At 38.4% G+C, this 19471-nt stretch overlaps 1 long non-coding RNA gene across 1 annotated transcript in view; it reads right to left on the bottom strand.

The window, feature by feature from the left end:
* Positions 1-1908: 1908 nt before the first annotated feature.
* The window catches only part of LOC106094564 (uncharacterized), a 25397-nt gene continuing 7834 nt past the window's right edge, over positions 1909-19471 (bottom strand). The window contains exon 3 of the long non-coding RNA XR_001222577.2: positions 1909-2399. This is a non-coding gene — a long non-coding RNA (uncharacterized LOC106094564). The remainder of the gene's footprint in view (positions 2400-19471) is intronic.

The following is a 19471-nucleotide window of genomic DNA, read 5'->3' as shown; positions in this document are numbered from 1 at the left end:
AGGCTATTAGCGAAATTGTGTCTGAGACGAAAATCTTTTGGGTGATAAGAAGTGTTGACTCCTTTAAGTGTGGGATGGAGGGAAACGAAGATCATTTTTATTCCGAAAGCAGGAAAACCCTACCACACGAAGGAGAAAGATTTTCGTCTTATTACTCTGTCATGCTTTATGCTGAAGACTCTTGAGAGGTTGATAGAAATATATCTTAGGGCTAAGATCCCTGCAGATCGGCTGTCGCGGCAGCAGCATGCATATAGTAAAGGCAAATCCACTGAAATAACCTACTCGGCTAGATAGAGGGTATACTATGGTAGCATTTCGTGACATTGAATGTGCTTTCAAGAATGTAAAACCGACGTCAATCATAAAGGAGTTGGAGATTCTAGCCATCAACACTACCGTAAGAAAGTTTATTAATAATTTACTTACTAAAAGATGCATTAAAGCAGGCTTGGGACATGTGGATCTAAAAAGATGGGTCAGCGGAGGAACACCTCAAGGAGGTGTACTGTCTCCTCTACTCTGGAATATAGCCATATACAATATATTATTGTCTCTGGAAGATGCAAGTTGCCTACAGTGGAACTTGTCTCCTGGGGAGCAGAGAATATTCCATTTACAGAAAGCGCAAAAAACCTGGGTGTTTGCCTGGACAGGAAATTAAACTTCATATCCAACATTGTGAAAGGGGTAAGAAAGGCAACTTTCCCTATACACCTGCAAGAGAGCCATTGGCAAAAGTTGGGGGTTTATACTTCGTGTCATACATTGGGTATATACTGCAGTTGTAAGCCCTATTATGCTATAAGGTGTTGTGGTCTGGTAAATGGGGCTTCAAAAGTTCACCTACTGCTCAATACTTAACTGGATCCAAAGGATGGCTTGTTTGTGTATCACAGACTACTGAAGACGACACCATCTGATGCACTGAATTTAATTCTACATCTAAAGCCTCTAAACATTGTGGCTAGACAAATTGCAGCGACCACTGCCGTGAGGCTAAGGGAGCTCTTTCTTTAGTCATGTGGCCCCTATGGACACTGTGTTATCCTTGATACAATGTCCACATTGCCTGGAACAATGTGGATCACACCCTACCTGAGCCGCTTTTTGATGAAAGTACAGTCCACTATTCCTAAAAGAGCCGTCTAGTCTTCTAGTTTGGAATCATCTGTATAGTAGTCTATGTAACTTATTTTATCCCTGGTAATAAAAGTTACCTAGAATTGGACCTTGCAATTAAGGAAGTGGTGGAATAGCTAAGATATAATATCATTACGAAAATTGGAATGAATATCTTCTCGGACAGCTAGGCAGCCATTTAGTCCCTGGAGAATGTATTTCTGAACACAAAAACCGCCCTCGACCATCGCAGACCTCATCGTGATGGCTGAACAGTTCAAAACTCACCTGTTCTGGGTGCCGTGCCATAGATATATTCCAGAGAATTGTAAGGCGAACAAGCTCTCGAGATTAGGAACTACCTTACACTCTCCAGGGAAACTGAAATCTGTGGGCATGCGCAGGCCCGAAAGATAACGAATGATAGATTGTGGCCTAATCCAGACTTGAAAAGGTCTACCGCTTTTCAGTCACTGGCAAGAACATATGTCACAGTCATTTTGTCCGTCACTGTCACTGTCTTATCAAAAAACTTGTTGACTGACTGAAGGTTGCCAGTAACGACTTTTGCAGAAGCTGTGAGGACATCGAAAGAGAAGAAGAGACTATAGAACACCTTCTGTGGGTGTATCCCGCACTGGCAGTCTGAAGGTGGTGGTGGGGGTAACCCTGTGTTGTCAATAATTGAACAACTGTCCCTATTCAGAGAAATTCCCCAGCCATCAACTTCATTTTGTTGTGATTTATAATCATGTCTTGGTATAAATAAGCCTGTTACCCGTTTAGTTTAACTTTAAATTTTTCATTTTTATTGTGTTAAAATTTTATTTTAAGAAAATTAAATCTTTACCTTTTGTTTTAATATTTAGTTAAAGAGAATTAGCAACAACATCGTCAATGTTAACAACAACGGCGGTCACTTGTTAACCGCACAAATAAAACATCTTTTAATTTGTCAAACGCAGGTTAAGCTTAATTGTGCAATCTGCCGGTTATGGATTATTCATAATTTATTGAAGCCTTTGTTTGTGAAAATTGTCAAAAACGTTACTTCTTTGTTGTTTTTAAGTCCGACAACCAGACGAAGGAAAGAGGCCGAAGCCAATAGCCCATTCGCCAAAAGCAAAAACTCCATCTCACAGTCTTCAAAACGAACCCTTAAACGCCGCTTCGACCAGTGCACCTCCAGCCAACCTGAATAATGTTAATTCTTCTTCTTCTCAGCTTCAAAAAACAATCATCATCATCAAACAATTCACCAGGCTTAGTTGTAAAACCTGCAAATGAAATTACTGAGTTAAAGAAATATTTAATGGACAAATGCAATGTCAAATGCAGGAAATGCAAACAGAGTTTCTTGTTTCGACACAACAAATACAAAATACCGCCAACCAAATGTAAGAACAATTCGCCAATTTACAATCTTTGTCTGCATTGCCTTCTTTGATATCACAATTACAACAAACACGTAGCCAACCACCGCCGGCGCACGTAAGTCATATGGCACTATCTTCACATTTGCCAACACCATCTTCACATTCACCAGACGCCACCAAGATCATGCATAACCTCAAATATGTCTGCCCACAGTTCACACTCACAAAATTCATTACTTTTGCCACAAAAGAAAATGTATCCATTGCCTATTTCAACAGCCCTTCAAGAATAATGTCAGACATTTTAAGAGTCGTTTGAAAGCACAGCCACTGAATTTGGATACTCAAACTTACACAACATCATGCGCCTAAGAGATACTTTAAAGGGATGATCAAAGGTATCTGTAGAATCTCTCTTGGGCAATTCAAGAAACATCGCCGCCATTTTGAAACAACTCTAAGATACCTTTGGTCGATCAGAACAGTTGATCAGGAGCCAAATTGAAAAAGTAAGGTCAGTGCCACTTTTAGCCAATGACAATATTGAAGCACTAGTCAACCACGCTAACAAAATATGTAACTACGCTAACAAATATGTAACGCCAAAGCTGAGCACCATTTATCAAATCCTTCGCTTCTAAGTGAATAAGCATCCAAGCTGTGGACAGAAAAATGTCTGCACCTTCAGCAACCAGCCACAATCGTCGACTTTGCAAATTTGCTTTCCACATTAGGTCTAGCCTATATGGTCAACGACATATTGCCAATTGCAACCACATCTGCCACTAGATGCAACATGCCGCACCGAAAACGTATTGTTCCAAATTCTACCCGTTACGATATATGGTAAATTATTTGACGACGACGGAGCGTATGTGTCTATACTGAACACAGACATTGCAAATGAGCTTGATATAAACGGGTAAAGAGATTTTCCGGAACTTCACCCTCACTTCACAAAATACCGAAAAAATTAATAAGTGGAATTGGCCACTACAAAGATAAATATACAATTTTCAATGTTTATTTATCAGCTGATCTTCCATTGCCAGTGATCTTCCAAAAACAAAGTTGATACAAAAACGAAGGAAAATGAAAGGGCGATGCAGTTATTGAACCATGCTGCAAGACTGGTAAATGGTGGATACGAATGTCCTCTTTAAAGGAAGGAAAATGTACCCCTTATTCTGGAGTCGTACGATATGGCACTAAGACGTCTATATATCATAGAGCAAAAAATTTTATGGAATTGAATATAGATTAAAAATCGATGATTATATTGCGAAAAGAAGCCAAATATAATCGTGTTTTTTATTTTCCACAATTTGCTGTCAAAAATCCCAATAAAAGTGTATTCGTCTTGTATTTGACGCCGCGGCTGAAATTAACTACTTTTTTTTGAACAAGGTCCTAATATCAGGCTCAAACATAAATAAACCACTAATCACCATTCTTTTTAAATTTAGAGAAGGCCCAATCGCAGTATGCGGAGACATAAAGGAAATGTTTCACCGAATTGTTGTAACGAAAACAGATCAAAACTGTCAAAGATTGTTACAGAGGAATGGAGACGTGAATTTGCCAGTGGATATCTATATCATGTAGCATCTGATATTCGCTGCCACATGTTCCCCCACAATTGCTCAATTTGTGAAAAATTTAAATGCATGAAAATGTTTGGATGAACACAGCGCCGTTTGGACTAACCCAGAGCCAGTCATAGTACGAGTATCATCGATCGTCACTATGTTGATGACTATATCGATTGTTTTTAGTCTGAAGAAGATGCAGTCAATGTACTGAAAGATGTCATAAAAATGTATAAAGTTGCGGGACTCCAATTACAGGGCATAGAAAACAACTCGAAAAAGTGCTCGATGAGTGTGGTACCACGATGACAAAGGTAGCAGTGGCAACACCTTTTGCTATGATAGAGTGGAACGAATACTCGATTGGTACCCGCATCAGATGTTTATGTTTTGATTTAAAACTAAATAAATAGGTGGTAAAATTCCACCCCTACGAGAGATTTTGTGTTTAAAGTCGTCCTCCAACCGTTTAGATTTGTAAGCGAATTTATGATGCCAAGGTATTATTATCCAGCATATAATGACGTCGAACTTCACATATTTGCGGATGCTATGGCTGCGATGGGTTATAGGCGAGTGGTAAGTAGTGATATCAAAGTTGTTTTCGTCATGGGCAAACCAAGTTGTGCCCCAAATAGATTTCATATGACACTCAAGTTGGAATTGCAGGCCGCAGTCATGGAACTAGGGTTTAAAGAATTAATAATAAAAAACCATTAAAAATATTGTTTTTAGGGCAGAATATACAACGATGCTGCAGTGGCTAATCGAGTGGGGGAAATTTTTGGAGAGCAGTCATGTGGAACAATGGAACTGGTGTCAAGGTGCAAATAATCCCGTAGATGAAGCAAAAAGGGCAAACTTAACCAAAGTATTTGACCTCAACGGAAGATGGAAAAATGGTCCCATATTTTTAATGAAAAGTGAAGTAGAGTGACCAATTGAGACAAAATAACTTCAGATGCTGATCGAAGTAAAGTTGAGCTTCCTTCAAATTATAGAATACTGGTGGCGAGGCAATTAAAATCCATTATTAACGATTTTAATCGTTTTTCGAACTATAACAGATTGAAATGAATTATGGCGTAGGTGCTTCGGTTCACACTTAATTTGAGATACAAGGCAAAACAAAGTGCTGGAATAAAAGGAGAATTATAAGTTGTTGAGAAAGTAGTAGCTGAAAAGTACATTTGTAAAAACTACATATATTTGGATACGGTTTAGCCGATCGTGCTGCAAAACATATGTTGTCTGAAAAAAGCGAACTGAAAACATTAAATCCGTTCATTGCCTCTAAACAGGGACGTAGCCAGGATTTTATTTTGGGGGGGCACATTTTTTCAAAATTGAAAATTTTAAAATTTTTTCTGTTACTGTGAAATTGGAAAAGATTCTCAATTTTTTTTTGAAAACAGTCATCGCTAATGTTTGCAGGAATTGGTCCATTGGCGGTAACATGTGAATTAAATCTGAGCTGAATTTTGTAAGGCCTCCCAACACACTATTTGCAGGCCGATTCTAATCTTTCAAGCCTTCAAAATGTGCTTGGCTTTGCGAATGTCTTAGTTTTATAGTGATAGTTTTGACGAACCAGTATCAGTATTTTGATGAATTTTTTTCTGTTGCGCTCATTTTAATTTGGACTAGTTTTTAATTTAGCAGGCTATTGTTTGCGTCGCTCAATTGGTTTAAATTACATTTATGTCCACAAAATTTAACGCAAATATATAAAAAAATTAAGGAACAATAAATGTTAAATATTTAAAAAAAAAATAATTTTGACCAATTTTTACGACGAGCTATCAACGTTCTGCTTAATGCCGCTTATTTCTCCTCAATGGAGAAACAGTTAAAGGTGGTCTCATTTGTTTAACAACCACAAATCATATGGTGCAATCCGCCATCTCGTCATCAAGATGTCATTTCAAAATTGGTATTGTTCTCAACACAACCAAAGAAACTATACCTCGTTTATGTACGAGTGCCAGTTAAATGTGAGAAAGAGAAACTCAAACTAAGATCACGTGCAAAAAATGGGGTGGTTTGCTGAGAATTCGGAACTAACATTTTAATACTATCAAATTGGCCGGCAGTTTTCAGCTGTTCGCGTGAGGCCACCTTCATTAATACACCTTGTTCTCCTCCAAACTTTATGAAAATCGATCGAAAATCCGATTTTGAAGAAAAATATGTTCTTTTTTTGTTTATTTCTCTTTCGAGATGAGCTCAATGATCGGAGATTGCAAATGGAAAAGGAAAGCCAAAGATAGCAGCACCAACCACTATGGGACGCGTTTCGGCAATATTCGATCATTGAGCTCATCTCGAAAGAGAAACAAACAAAAATTGTAAATTTAATATTTAATTTAATAGGCAAAAAACTTGAAAAAAAAATTCGGGAGAACCCGGCCGGGATTCGAACCTGGGCATTTGGAGCAACGGCGAAAGCCGTTGCCGTTGTCTAGCGTTCAAAGCCATCAATACAACTTCCAACAGACGCATAAAATCATGTGTACTACGGAAGAAGTGTAATTGCCACAGAAAAAAAGTTTGTCATTATACAAAATTACATGCAGTGGGAAAAAGGACAGCCATACATGTGGTAATTGTATCATAGATGCGTTTTCGCAACTAATACGATTTACATTTTCAATCGAACATGTTTGTATGTTTATTTGTAGTCATTTCGATAAAATAATACGGTAAAAATCGCACCCTCGTCTTCGGATAAAGAACTTTCAATGCATCTTATATTCTAAATAAAACGCGCTATTTCCATTTCTTATCTCAATTTTTAATATATAGCTTTCTTCTTCTGCTTTCCTTCTTTGAAACCAGATTTGCTGACGGCAATCAGTTGTTTTACGAGTGAAGTTACGCACAGTTCACCCAATATGATATTTAGTGCACGCAGTTATTTTGAACAATATACAAGGTGGTGGGGTTAAATTTTTTGGACAAACGAACACAACATTTTGATTTTTTGTACAATCAAATTCACCATAAGTGAAATACAAAAAATAATTATAAAATAAAATAAACTACAATAAAATAGGATCAAATAAAAGAGAGTAAACTAAAATAGAATAAACTTCAATAAAGTAGGTTAGGTTGAAAAGAGGAGAAGAGAATCTAACTCAGGGATTCCGTGCCACTTACAAAATCCTCTATTATTTTCCATAACCCACCCTAAGTTGGGTTATGTCGGGTATTGTGTTCCCACCTTAGCACCGGTGTCTGTAAGCCCCGATAGCCGGGCAATGACATAAGAAAAGCGCCAACGTTTCATCACCTTCCCCGCATGCCCTACACATGCTATCAATTGCAGCACCGATTTATCATAAGTGAGCTCGTAGTGCTAGGTGTCCCGTTATTATACCGAAAGCTATACGGACCTCCTTTCAGTAATGGACTCGTCTTCTCATCATCCGGATCTCCCCATATGATTTTCGCCTTCCTTCCGACTGTATCGCTGTTCCACAGTGTCTCGGACGGCGTTGACCCGAAAGGCTTCGTGTTAACCAAGTTTATTGATGACAGTCCTCTGACCTTCACTTCCAAATTGTCTGCTCCTTCAATCCCTCTTACTCCACTATGACCCGGCACCCAAACGATGGGGATTGTGCCATTCTCAAAGCAGGCCTTAATCTCCTTTTTTAACTCTAAGACTGTTCTTGACCTTACCGTCCTGGTTTGTGTTGCTACTATGGCCTGTTTATTGTCCGTAAAGATGTTCAGACTCGACACCTCACTCATCCCGTAATCGCCCGGATCTCTGTCTGCAGGATCGTATTATGGTCAGGCAGTCGAAAACAGATCTCAATTCCTGGTATCTCAATATAGACTCCAGGTCCACCTGTCCTATAGGTTTGATCCATCTGTATATCATGATCTCCTAGATGCCAATACCGGAGTTCCGTCAGTCCAAGTCTAGCCCAGTCGTGTTTTATTTGTGAGACCCTTTCGGCCCTTCTGTATAGCTGATTCCGATCCGGACCTCTTCGAAGATGACAACGTCTGCGTAGCAGACGAGTTCAGACCCCTCTTCAGTCAGCTTCCGTAATAGGTCATTAATGGTAGTTACCCTATGGAAGGGCGATAAAATGCTTTTTTTTAACGTGCCCTGTGTTACTTTATCCATAATATTTATGTCATGAGACTCACAATTTGTCTATCTGTTACCTAGCATATGGGTTCCATTCTCTAAGTACCCGGTCCATCCGCTAATGTTCTAAGGATTGCATCAACGGGTTAGTCCGCACACTACTAAAAGCACGTCTTGGCATCGAATGATTCCTCCATTTTGTACACAACCTCGTGCAGGGCAGTCTTCACCGACCTTCCCTTGACATAGACATGCTATTTGTTCAGCAGTTCGTTGAATGTCCTACGCATTATTATGCCATCTACACTACATTCCATGGGTATAAATACTACCCTTGCCTCCTGCCAGACTTTCGGAGTATATGAACCATTCGGAGTTAAATGGTTCAAAGTTTCTGAAGGCTTTCTTTACCCAAATTTCAGTAATGATAAATCTCGATCTACCTCATTATTCAAAGATTCCGGTGTCTCCGTAAGTCCCTTCGTAACCCGGGTAAAGTGCGTTTTCATCAAAAGCCTCAACATGGCCTCCATTGCCTTTTTATCTCAGCGGCGTAATTATCGCGGCGTAATTATCGCTATCGCTGGTAATGTGATTGTATTCCTTGAGCCTTCGTGTGTAGTACACATCCCAGTAAACCTACCCGTTTGACGACGGGCTCTGTTGCAAAGTGTGCGGACCTCTTTCCAAATATTGCGAATCTCTCCAGTCAGCCAGGGGTTTTCTTTCCCGAAGAGGACAACTATCTTCGAAAAACCCCACTTTTGTAGTCGTAATCCTGTTAATATTATTATTCATCTTATGGCGAAAGCTTATCAGATTCGGAGCTGTCCGTGCTATTCTAAACCTGATGTATCGATGGTAGGAGAAGGATTGCTCCTTGGACACCTCCTCCTGATATCAAATAACTGTGCAGCACTTGCACAACACTCTTAGCACAGGCCACATACCAGACTTTGACAACGTAAAAATATTATTTAGATAAAGAGCGAAAAGAGACTTATGATAGAAAGCTTTCGTTTTCAACAAAACATTGGGGGGACGATGAACCATAAAGAAGACACTGACAACATAAGCGCTAGTTACGGCGTTGCAATACCGTGAAACAAACTGTGATATTAGCTTTCAAGTCGTGTTAATTGTATTTTGAGTCTAAATTAGTATAAAACCAATGTAACGTGTCTTAAAAATAATATTGTAAGTCTTAAACCATGTTTCCACTAGAGCCCAAATCCACTTGATTTGAGATAATCTCCAAAACCCGTTTCCACAACGATTAAATGTGGTTTTTATTTGTCAACAGTGACGTTTTTGACAGCTTTTTTATTGTGATTAGCATTTATATTGTGTTCAGCATATACATTGTGGTCAGCAATTAATTTAGTGAAACGATTTTATTAAATTACTACTAAATTTTATAATTTCAATACGAAATTGCCAAATGTTAAGAAAAATTTATGTCCAAAAATCACTATAACCGGCATTCAATGCAAACTCAGCGTTGCATTTGAATTTGGAAGGAGATTTGCTGCAAATCTCCTCAAATAAGTACATTTGCTCACATTGAAAATGTAAAATACAATCAATTAAAACTTGACCAAACTAAACAACAACAAAATTAAATAATATAATATAAAATAAAGTACAATAACATAAAATACATATAATAACAATATAAATACTAAAATAAAGTAGAAAACTAAATACAATAAAACGTAAAAGTAAAATACTATAGGCGAATTCCATGCAAATATATACTCTCCAACATAGCATTGCAAATTTTTTTAAATCATAGCAACAATTTGTTTCCTCTTCAGCAGTAATACGTGTTCAATATTTTAGCAGATATTGCAGTTGAAACAGCGGACAGGGTTAGGAATTTGTCGAAAATCAAATTGTATAACTTTTAAATAATAACTTAAATTGGCCATGACAGAACATTTGGTCCACTAGATGAACGCAAAATAGCGTTCCAAGCTCTTCGATCTTCTTTGTTCATTTTATAACCTCAGATACCAAGTTTCAATGTGTCTTCCAACACTTGATAGTCCCATCGGGCTTTTGGTCGTCCCGGTGTACCTTTATCTCAAAACTGATGTCATTCGTTTCGGTTACGGCGGTGCTAAGGTAAATGAAGTTGCTCACAATCTCAAAGTTGTGGTTTCCAACTTTCTCCATTTTCATTATTCGGTTGTACAAGGCGTTTTGGGTGTTGAAACCATCCATTACGTATTATCTCCATTAACTACCAGACCCATTTTCACTGACTCTCTTTCGATTTTTTCAAAGGCTGCAGTTACTACTTCCGGTGACCGACCTATGTTGCCGATGTCGTCGGCATAGGCGAGTAGCAGGTGTGATAAGTGTGCCATATCTATTTACATCTGCATCTCGTATATTCTTCTCCAGCAGGATATTAAAAATATCACACGATAGACTTTCTCCTTGTATGAAACCTCGTTTGATTCCTAGCGATTCATTCCTATTCTTACTGAGGAACGTGTATCAGCAAGTGTCATCCTGCAGAGTCTTATTAATTTTACAGGGATACCAAACTCAGACATGACTTGAAATACCCTTGAATGTAAAGGGGTATCGAAAGCTGCTTTGTGGGCATCGAAAGCGGCTTTGTGGTATTAATTTGTCCTTCTCGCGTCTTTTCCAAGATTTGGCGCAGTGTGGAAATCTGGTCCAGGGTGGATTTACCAGGTCTAAAGTAGCATTGATAGTGCCCAATTATCTAATTGATTTTAGGTTTTAATCTGTCACACAGTACGCTCGAGAATATCTTGTATGCGATGGGGAGGAGACTTGTTCCTCTGTAGTTGGCACATTCCGTCTTGTCTTCTTTCTTGTGTACGGGACATAGTATGCTGAGGTTCGAATCATCGGGTATGCGTTGTTCAAGCTAGATTACGCAAACAGGCTTGTCATTCTGATAGGAGGTAAACATTCTATACCATCATTAGAGATTGGTTCTGCGGTATTTTCTTGCCGCCAACGTCGGACACTAGCATTTGGTTAAAATGTTCTTTCCATGTCCTCAGCATGCTATTTGTGTCAGTTGCCAGATTTCCTTCCTTGTCTCTGCAGGAGGATGTGCCTGCACCAAAGCCATCGGTCTGAAGTTTAATTACTGCTAGAATTATTGGACTTCATTCTGACTCCTGTACATACAACCCGCTCACACTCACGTCTTTCCATTTCCTTTTTCTTTATGCGGAATAGACGTTCCTCCTCTCTCCTTTTCTCCCTATACCTCTTTTTCACCCAGCGCGCTGTTACAGATTGCTGGGTCGCTCTATATGCGCGCATCCTTGGCTTCAGTAACATCTCGGCTCTCTTGGTCTTACCTTGGGTTTCTTGGGTGAGCCTTCCGGTACCCAAGTACGGATTTCGCGGCATTTTCATGGAGTGGGCATGGTTTGGCACTGCGCCATTATATCATCGGAACAAGGAGTGCTTTCATCAAGCAGTTGGGTCAGACGAGTGGAGTATGCCGTTGCCATCTGTTTTGCTTGGAGCTTTTCAATCTCCAGCTTCCGTGCAGTGTCAGATCGTACTATCCTCCCCATTTTCAAATAGGTGCGAACATTTGCTGCAACAAGGTAATGATCCGAATCTATATTCGCTCCACTAATTGTTCTATTCTATTTTTCTTCTATTTATTCTTCTTCTTCTATTTATCATAACGTGATCAATTTGGTTCCTCGCGTTTTGGTCGGTTGACAGCCATGTGGCTTTGTGACTATTTTTATGTTGAAATCTTGTGCTGCTAACTATCATATTTTTTGCCGCGCCGAAATCTATTAGCCTCAACCTATTATCGGACGTTATCTCCTGGAGGCTTAACTTTCCGACTGTTGGACCAAAAATGTCTTCCTTCCTATATTCGCATTAAATTCGAACGATTTTAATATCATGGGCGGGGCAGGGGTCATATTATCTCTCCATGCGTTCGTAGAAAATACTCTTGGTCTGCTCGTCCTTGTCTTCTGTCGGGGCATTGGCACAAAAAAGGCTGATGTTGAAGAATTAGGCTTTTATTCAGATTGTGGCTAGCCTCTCATCCACCGGAGTAAAGCTTTAGACAATGTGTTTCAGTCTCCGGCTAACCACAAATCTGCAGCCAAATTCATGCCTCGTGTTATGGCAGCTTTAGAATAGTTCGTCACAGTTTGGTGTTGTTGTGACGCCATTCTTAGTCCATCGCACTTCCTGTAAGGTAGTAATATCTGCCTTGAACTTCTCTAATACATCCGCCAGCGCGTATACTGCACCTTCTCTAAAGAGAAGGTCCGGTCAGATCCGCAAATCATGGTCCTTTTTTCGCTTGCTTTGGTCGTCAACGTTGGGGAGGTCCGGTTTTACTTTTCCTTTGTTTTACATAGTAATTCTCATAGTTTTCCTGGGTTACTGGCCCAGCGCCCAAACCGTGTGGGTTTTGTGAGATCGGACATGTATCCCTCGTTGTTGCGCGCCGCTTGCTCCAAGATCAGACGCTCGCCTCCAGTGGCTCCTAACCTGGGAACAGACGCTGATGTTGGCCATTGGTTATTTGAATAACACGCCTTGTCATCTCGAGTATCATTGGAACTCAGTATTTAATTAAGAGCCATTGCCACCTGCCTCTTCACTGAGACTCTCCTCTCGAAAATCGCTGACTGCCCGCCGCCGCATTTGCAGCTACTCCGCATAAAAACGGAGCTCCACCAACCGCAACCTGTGGACGCTTTCCGTGATAACGATGGGCACCACACAAGTCGGAGCTCAAAGTTCCAACCTGTGTGGTGCTCATGATTATCCCGTATCAACCGACTTTATATGAGACACGTGAGCAGATGTGCCATACCGAACATCTGCTGCGTTACACACAGCAGATTCTATAGCCTCTTCTTCCTCGACGTCCTCACAGGATCTGCAAAAATCGTTACTTGCAACCTTCAGTCTGTAAGTACGTTTTCCGATCAGACAGTGAACTGTCATGACGGATACAATGACTTGGACGTTCTGTTCGAGCCAGCGACGGCAAAGCGGCAGATTAGATTAGATCACATAATTTTGCAAAGTTCACAACCCGCCTTTGTGACGATCTATCATTCGTTGTCCCTCGGGCCTGATTCTTCCTCAGTCTAGGTAATTTCGGTTACTATTGTTTTGCAGTTCCAATAGGTTCTATTAGAAATAATGGTACAATACGTTTTATCAAAAAGCGGCGCAGGCAATGCTTAATCCACACTGCCTGGATCTGTGAAATTTGCCTAGCCACAATGTGTAGAGCCATAGGGGTAGCATAAAATTCAGTGCATCAGATGGTGTCGTTCTCAGTGCGGCTGTTATGCACAAGCAAGTAGTATTAAACAAGTAGATGGGCTTTTGAAGCACCATCCACAAGAAAGCAATACCATATAGTACTATAGGTCTGACAACTACAGTATATACCCAATGCACGAGGTTTAAAACACCAACATATGCCAATGGTTCTCTTTCCAAAATGTTTGATATAAATTTCGCTTAACAAATGGGGGAGACGTTGCTATTTGCATTCGCAAAGGTCTTATATGCCGGGTAGTTTGTACTACGGAATATGGAGAAAATCATGAACACATTTTCACGGGGCTAACATTAGGAGGTAACAAAATTTTTCTAGGCTGTGTATAAAGACCAAATAAGAACATACCCATTGAAACATTAACAGCAAAATTACAGTCAATATCCATTATGTACAATGACATTATCTTAACTGGTGACTTCAACGTCTTTACCACCATTATAAATATACTGATTGATCTAATTTTCGTTAGCAATAAGGACAAAGTTCTTCACTACGACCAATTAACAGGCTCTGGTTTCTCGAGACACGATATGATATTCCTTATATATAATGCTACAAAATCATATCACGGTGAAAGTAATTCGTATCGAGATTTTAAGAAAATTAACCAATCGGCTTTGAAAATGATCTGCTCATTTTAAGATAGGATGAATTGTACTTTAGTTCGAGTTCTGATGAAGATGCTTAATTGTTGACGGATACTATAACCTCCTTATACAACAAACATGTCAGGGTGAAAGTTATTCGTATCGAGATTTTAAGAAAATTAACCAATCGGTTTTGAAAAGCGACCTGCTCAATCTAAGATAGGATTAATTGTACTTTAGTTCGAGTGCTGATGAAGATGCTTAATTGTTGACGGATACTATAGCCTCCTTATACAACAAACATGTTCCGATGATAACAAAAACCATAAAACACCAAGCTAAACCTAGGTTTAGTCAGAGAATAAAATACTTATAGAAAAGAGAAATGACGACTATAAACTCTGGAAAAGATATAAAATCGCAACGCTTTACAAGTCTTACCAAGATTGTCGAAAAACTGTCGTGGCACATATAAATCGCGCTAAACTGGAGTACTAAGGCAACAAATTTAAAAGGGCCGTTGGAGGAAAGCATAGTTGGAATGAAATCTGTCATATGTGTGGTATATCCAAAACGTCTACAGCAAGGGTTGGTATTCTATTCTGCTTTCAGAATAGTCTCGCCAGCGGAATTTGACAGCTATGTTTTGTTTTGATTTTCATACCAAAAGACGTTTTTTATTTGCATTTATGGTTTTATTATTAATTTTTTTTTTTTGGAAATAAATAAAATAAAAAAAGAACAAATCATTAAAACCAATAAAACAAAAATTATACCTACAATGATGTCCGGCGTTGCCACTATTTTTTTTTTTTGCAATTTCTCCACTAAAAACAGAGTCCTACATTTTCGCCTATTTTCCTCCAGCGTTTCGCCGACGTTTTTTTATATACTGTGTGACAGCATTCCACATGAAAAGCTGAACAGAAAACTCAGCCTAAGAGTGAAATTAACGTGAGTGACTTAAACGAAACGTTTGTAAATATTCCAATGGTTGATGTGGGAACTTGTTCTAACCGACCGATTATTAATTATTCAGATCGCGAGTTAAATTTTCAACATGTGGCTGAAATTGATGGTATGTTGGTTGGATATGATGCATTTAATCCCAAATTTATAAGATTTATTGCGTCTTATGTCTTGAAACCAATAACACATGTTTTTAATTCTATTATCAAAACAAGTACTTTTCCCAGCATCTGGAAGCTTGCAAAAATAATTTCTTTTCAAAAGAGTCTAAACGAATACAGACCCATTGGCATTTTACCTTTTTTTCTAAAGTGTTTGAGAAACTACTGCATAAACAAATATATGCGTATTCAAATGACCGTAAATTACTGACTGATAAATAATCAGGATTTAGACGTACTCACGACGTCGCAGTTTTAGTCCTTTTGGACCACTCAAAAGCTTTTGATTCTGTTCATCATCCAACATTATGAAATAATCATGCAAATATGTTTGAGTTCTCAAGTATTACGGCAAGAATGATATCGTCTTATTTGCAATAGCGTTAGCAATTCACTACGCATAATAGATAATCTTCACCGCCACTTGCAATCAATTTTAGGACCTCTGCTGTATACTCTGTACAGCAACGATCCGCAAATGTAATCCAACACGGCAATATTAGAATGTACGCTGACGATGTACAACTTTACGCCTCAGCACCTAAAGCCACATTAGATGGCAGTATTGCATTTGTATATCAAGACCTTGCAAAAGTGTTACAGTGGGCTACTGCAAACGGTCTAGCTCTTAACCCAAGTAAATGCAAGGCCATTCGTATTCATAAGAGAATACGAATGAAATTTATTTATGTATCGGTGACTACAAAATTGAAATTGTTCGTAAAGTCAAAAACCTGGGGATTATTTTTAACAAACATCTTAGTTGGACTGATCACAAAAATGTATATGCCAAACTTCGAAATCTATGGAACTCACGCTCCTTCGCAACTTTCCATGGTAGAATGTTACTTGGGAAAACATATTTCACCCCTACACTTTTATACTGATATAAAGTTTTCGTTCGTTTTTGTTAACGGAAAGATATGACAGGGTTTCATTCTATGCAAACCAGATTTATAACATGCCATACAATAGATACGTCACCCGCAAAATACTCTTGTTTTTTTTTCATAAAATAATAAATGAAAAAGAATCTGTTTACCTTTATCAAAGCCTAAATTTTTAATGGTTAAGACGTGGAAAAATATAATTCAAATAAAACAGGACTCAAATATCCGAAAGACAAGTCTATATTCGCACAATTCGTCTGTGGAATCAGCTACCCAACGACTTACATACCATCTCCAACACAGCAAAAATCAAAACGTCTCTAACAACATTTGTGCAGAGAATACCTTGAACTTCAAATTTCAGTTTAAATTCTTCTCTTTTATTTCTGAACTAAAGTAACAAAATTTCAATTTCCTGTCCAGCAAAACAAACGGCCCTCCTGTCAAGAAATGCTACAATTGTGTATTTCTTGGCAGGTCGTGTAATGCTGTTTCAGTGGTCTTGTCATGCATGCTGCTACCGATAAAGGAAATCTTCAGACACCTTTGCCCTAAGATATGTTTTTTTCAAGGATGACAGACTAATAGGACGAAAATCTCTCCCATTTGTGTGGTACGGTTTTCCTGCTGGAGGAATGAAAATGTCCTTTGTGTCTCTCGACATCCCACAGCTATATACGAAATGCTGATATAAACAGAGTATATCGAAACCACTGATCACTGATTGTAATTGAACCGGTGATAGATCAAAACGTTTTTATCGTCCAAAAGCTTTTTATCCAAGGCAAAATTTTCTGAACAACCTCTTACGAATGCATATCTGTGACAACCTATTCTCCCTAAGTAAACCTATCGTAAAAGGTTTCAAGGATAGGATTTTCCGTAGGCTAGAGGCCACAGATGTTTCCTCCGTGGAACTGCAGAATTCCACCCAGAATTTGTTCTACGTTTTTCTCAGCTCGCCCTTGTATTTTCTTACACATAGCCCATAAAGTCTGCGTTCACCGGACAAACTTTTATGATTGGTTAAAGAACACAAAATAAAATTATAAATCAAATCAACTCTTTTACATATATTTTTTCTTCATATTCCTAACATTAAAAAACAAAAACAAAATTCTAAGTTTGGTTAAGCACTTTTAATCTAGAGCAATTTAAATATGATAACAATTAAATATAAGCACCACAAAGTCTGCGTTCAGTAATTAAAAATATACAAAAGAGTTATTTAAACACAAAATAAAAACATATTAACACATTCGTAATATTTGGTAGGATAGCCACGTTGGTTTAAGACTGCACTTAGTCTATTTGGCATAAAGTTTACCAACTTCCCTGTTTCCTCAGATGATATTTTCGCCCATTCTGCCTGCATGACACTTCGTAACATCTCCTTGCTGGTTATAACGTGCTGACGAATTTTTTTCTCCAATATATCCCAAAGATGGTGATTGGTGGTGGTGTTTTAAGCTGCGTTGGAGTGTTATAAAGAAGCCAAAGCCTAACAACCTCCGATGTATGCTTTGGTTTGTTATCTTGTTGGAACCAAAATGTCGTTGCTAACCCTGTTTAGCAGCACTTGGTTTCCAATTTTTTTTGTCAAAATATTGAGATAACCCCATTTATCCATTTTTGACTCAATAAATTCTAATTGACCCACTCCACTAGCAGCCATACACCCCCACACCATAACTCCACCACGAAATTTTATTTTTCCAGCTCAGTACAGGACTTGCACCACACTATTTGCCGACCTTTAATGCCAAAAATACAGAATTTTCTCTCGTTGGAGAAAATAATAAAGGCTTATTTATGAAAGTATTAGCGAATGCAATTCGCTTTTGTCTATTTGTGACTGAAATATACGGCTTTCTTCGAGCAACTCTTCGATGAAATTCAGCTCTATGTAATATTTTTCTGGCAGTTTCGGCACAGATGCTTTTTTTAAACATTGTTTTAATATTTTCAACAATTTTGGTTGATGTTATTCGAGGGTTGTTGCTTGCCATGTTAATCACTTTGCGCTCTTCTCTAATGAATAATTTTTTTGGACGCCCAGGCCGAGGCTTTGAAGCTATAATGCCGGTTTCTTTATAATTATTAATTATGCGCTGGACAGAAGAATACGTTTTTCCAACTGTTCCACCAATATTTCTAAAGCTTTGTCCTTCTTTCCACAATTAATTAATTATTTTTCTTTCAGATATGCATATTTCCTTTCCTTTAATTTCCATGTTTCCAAATTTATTAATTAAAAAAAAAACACGTGTAACTATCACTTGTTATGATAATGAACTGAATCTGATCAAAAATAAGAACAAGCATCATAAAAAGTAACGGTACTTTCGAAATAAACAAAGTGAACGCAGACTTTTTGGTTGTCATAATTTCTTCTTATGAGACAAAAGTATCGTTAGAACAAAAAAGCAAAAGCAAACTTGAATTTTTGTTTTTTAATTTAAGAAATATAAAGAAACAACATATACAACAAAACTTTACTTTATTTATTTTATTATGTTGTTTTTTAATAATTAAAAAAGAAATTGTCACATGAACGCAGACTTTATGGACTATGTGTATATCAGCCTTGTAAACGTGCCAGTCGTGTGGTGCCCTTATGGCTTTCACCCTCTTAACGATTTTTCTGCATTCTTTCTTAGACCATTCAGGTCTGGGTGCCACCTGGGGGTCGCAGTTTACCCTATGTTTGGCTCTAAGACATTTTTGACCATCTTCCACTTCGTTTACAGGTGTAGAGATACAGGTAGAGAGATAGCCGTACAGGATGCGTGCCGATATTTATCCCCGCCTTTATTCTATTTTGCCGAGGGCCCATTTTTGGACTATTTTCTCCAAGTATAAAACTAATATAACTAGGACGGGGAAAACTGTGTTCATCCAACATATCCCAGCAGCATACTCTTCCGCTTATATTCTCCGATACAAAGGTATCATCTAGTACCTCTTGCCTGTTCCTGGTAATAAAAGTCGAGTTGTTCACTTTGTTTTAAATCGCCACATTGCAACTTATAATATATATCTTTAGCATCTCTCCCCTTTCGTTATATCCGAACATCCCCATATCTGGTGAAGTGCATTAGTACCACATCTCACAATGAGGGTTTTGTTTTTTCTGCGGAGGCAGTTTCAACCACCCTTAATGCTTGAAGTTGGGATGCCAGCAAGCAATGAGACTACTACTGAATCGTCAGTGCTTATCAAAGGAAAAAGAATTTTCAATCAGGTTAACCTTTTGTAGATTGAGGTTTTACTCAGCGGCACATTGTTCAGACGCAGCTTAAAACACAAACACGAAATCGCTAATCATTGAGCTAAA

The sequence above is a fragment of the Stomoxys calcitrans genome, chromosome 2, assembly GCF_963082655.1.
Source record: "Stomoxys calcitrans chromosome 2, idStoCalc2.1, whole genome shotgun sequence".
Lineage (NCBI taxonomy): Eukaryota > Metazoa > Arthropoda > Insecta > Diptera > Muscidae > Stomoxys > Stomoxys calcitrans.
The sequence above is the reverse complement of the archived record's forward strand: the minus strand, read 5'-3'. Positions and strand labels throughout refer to the sequence as shown.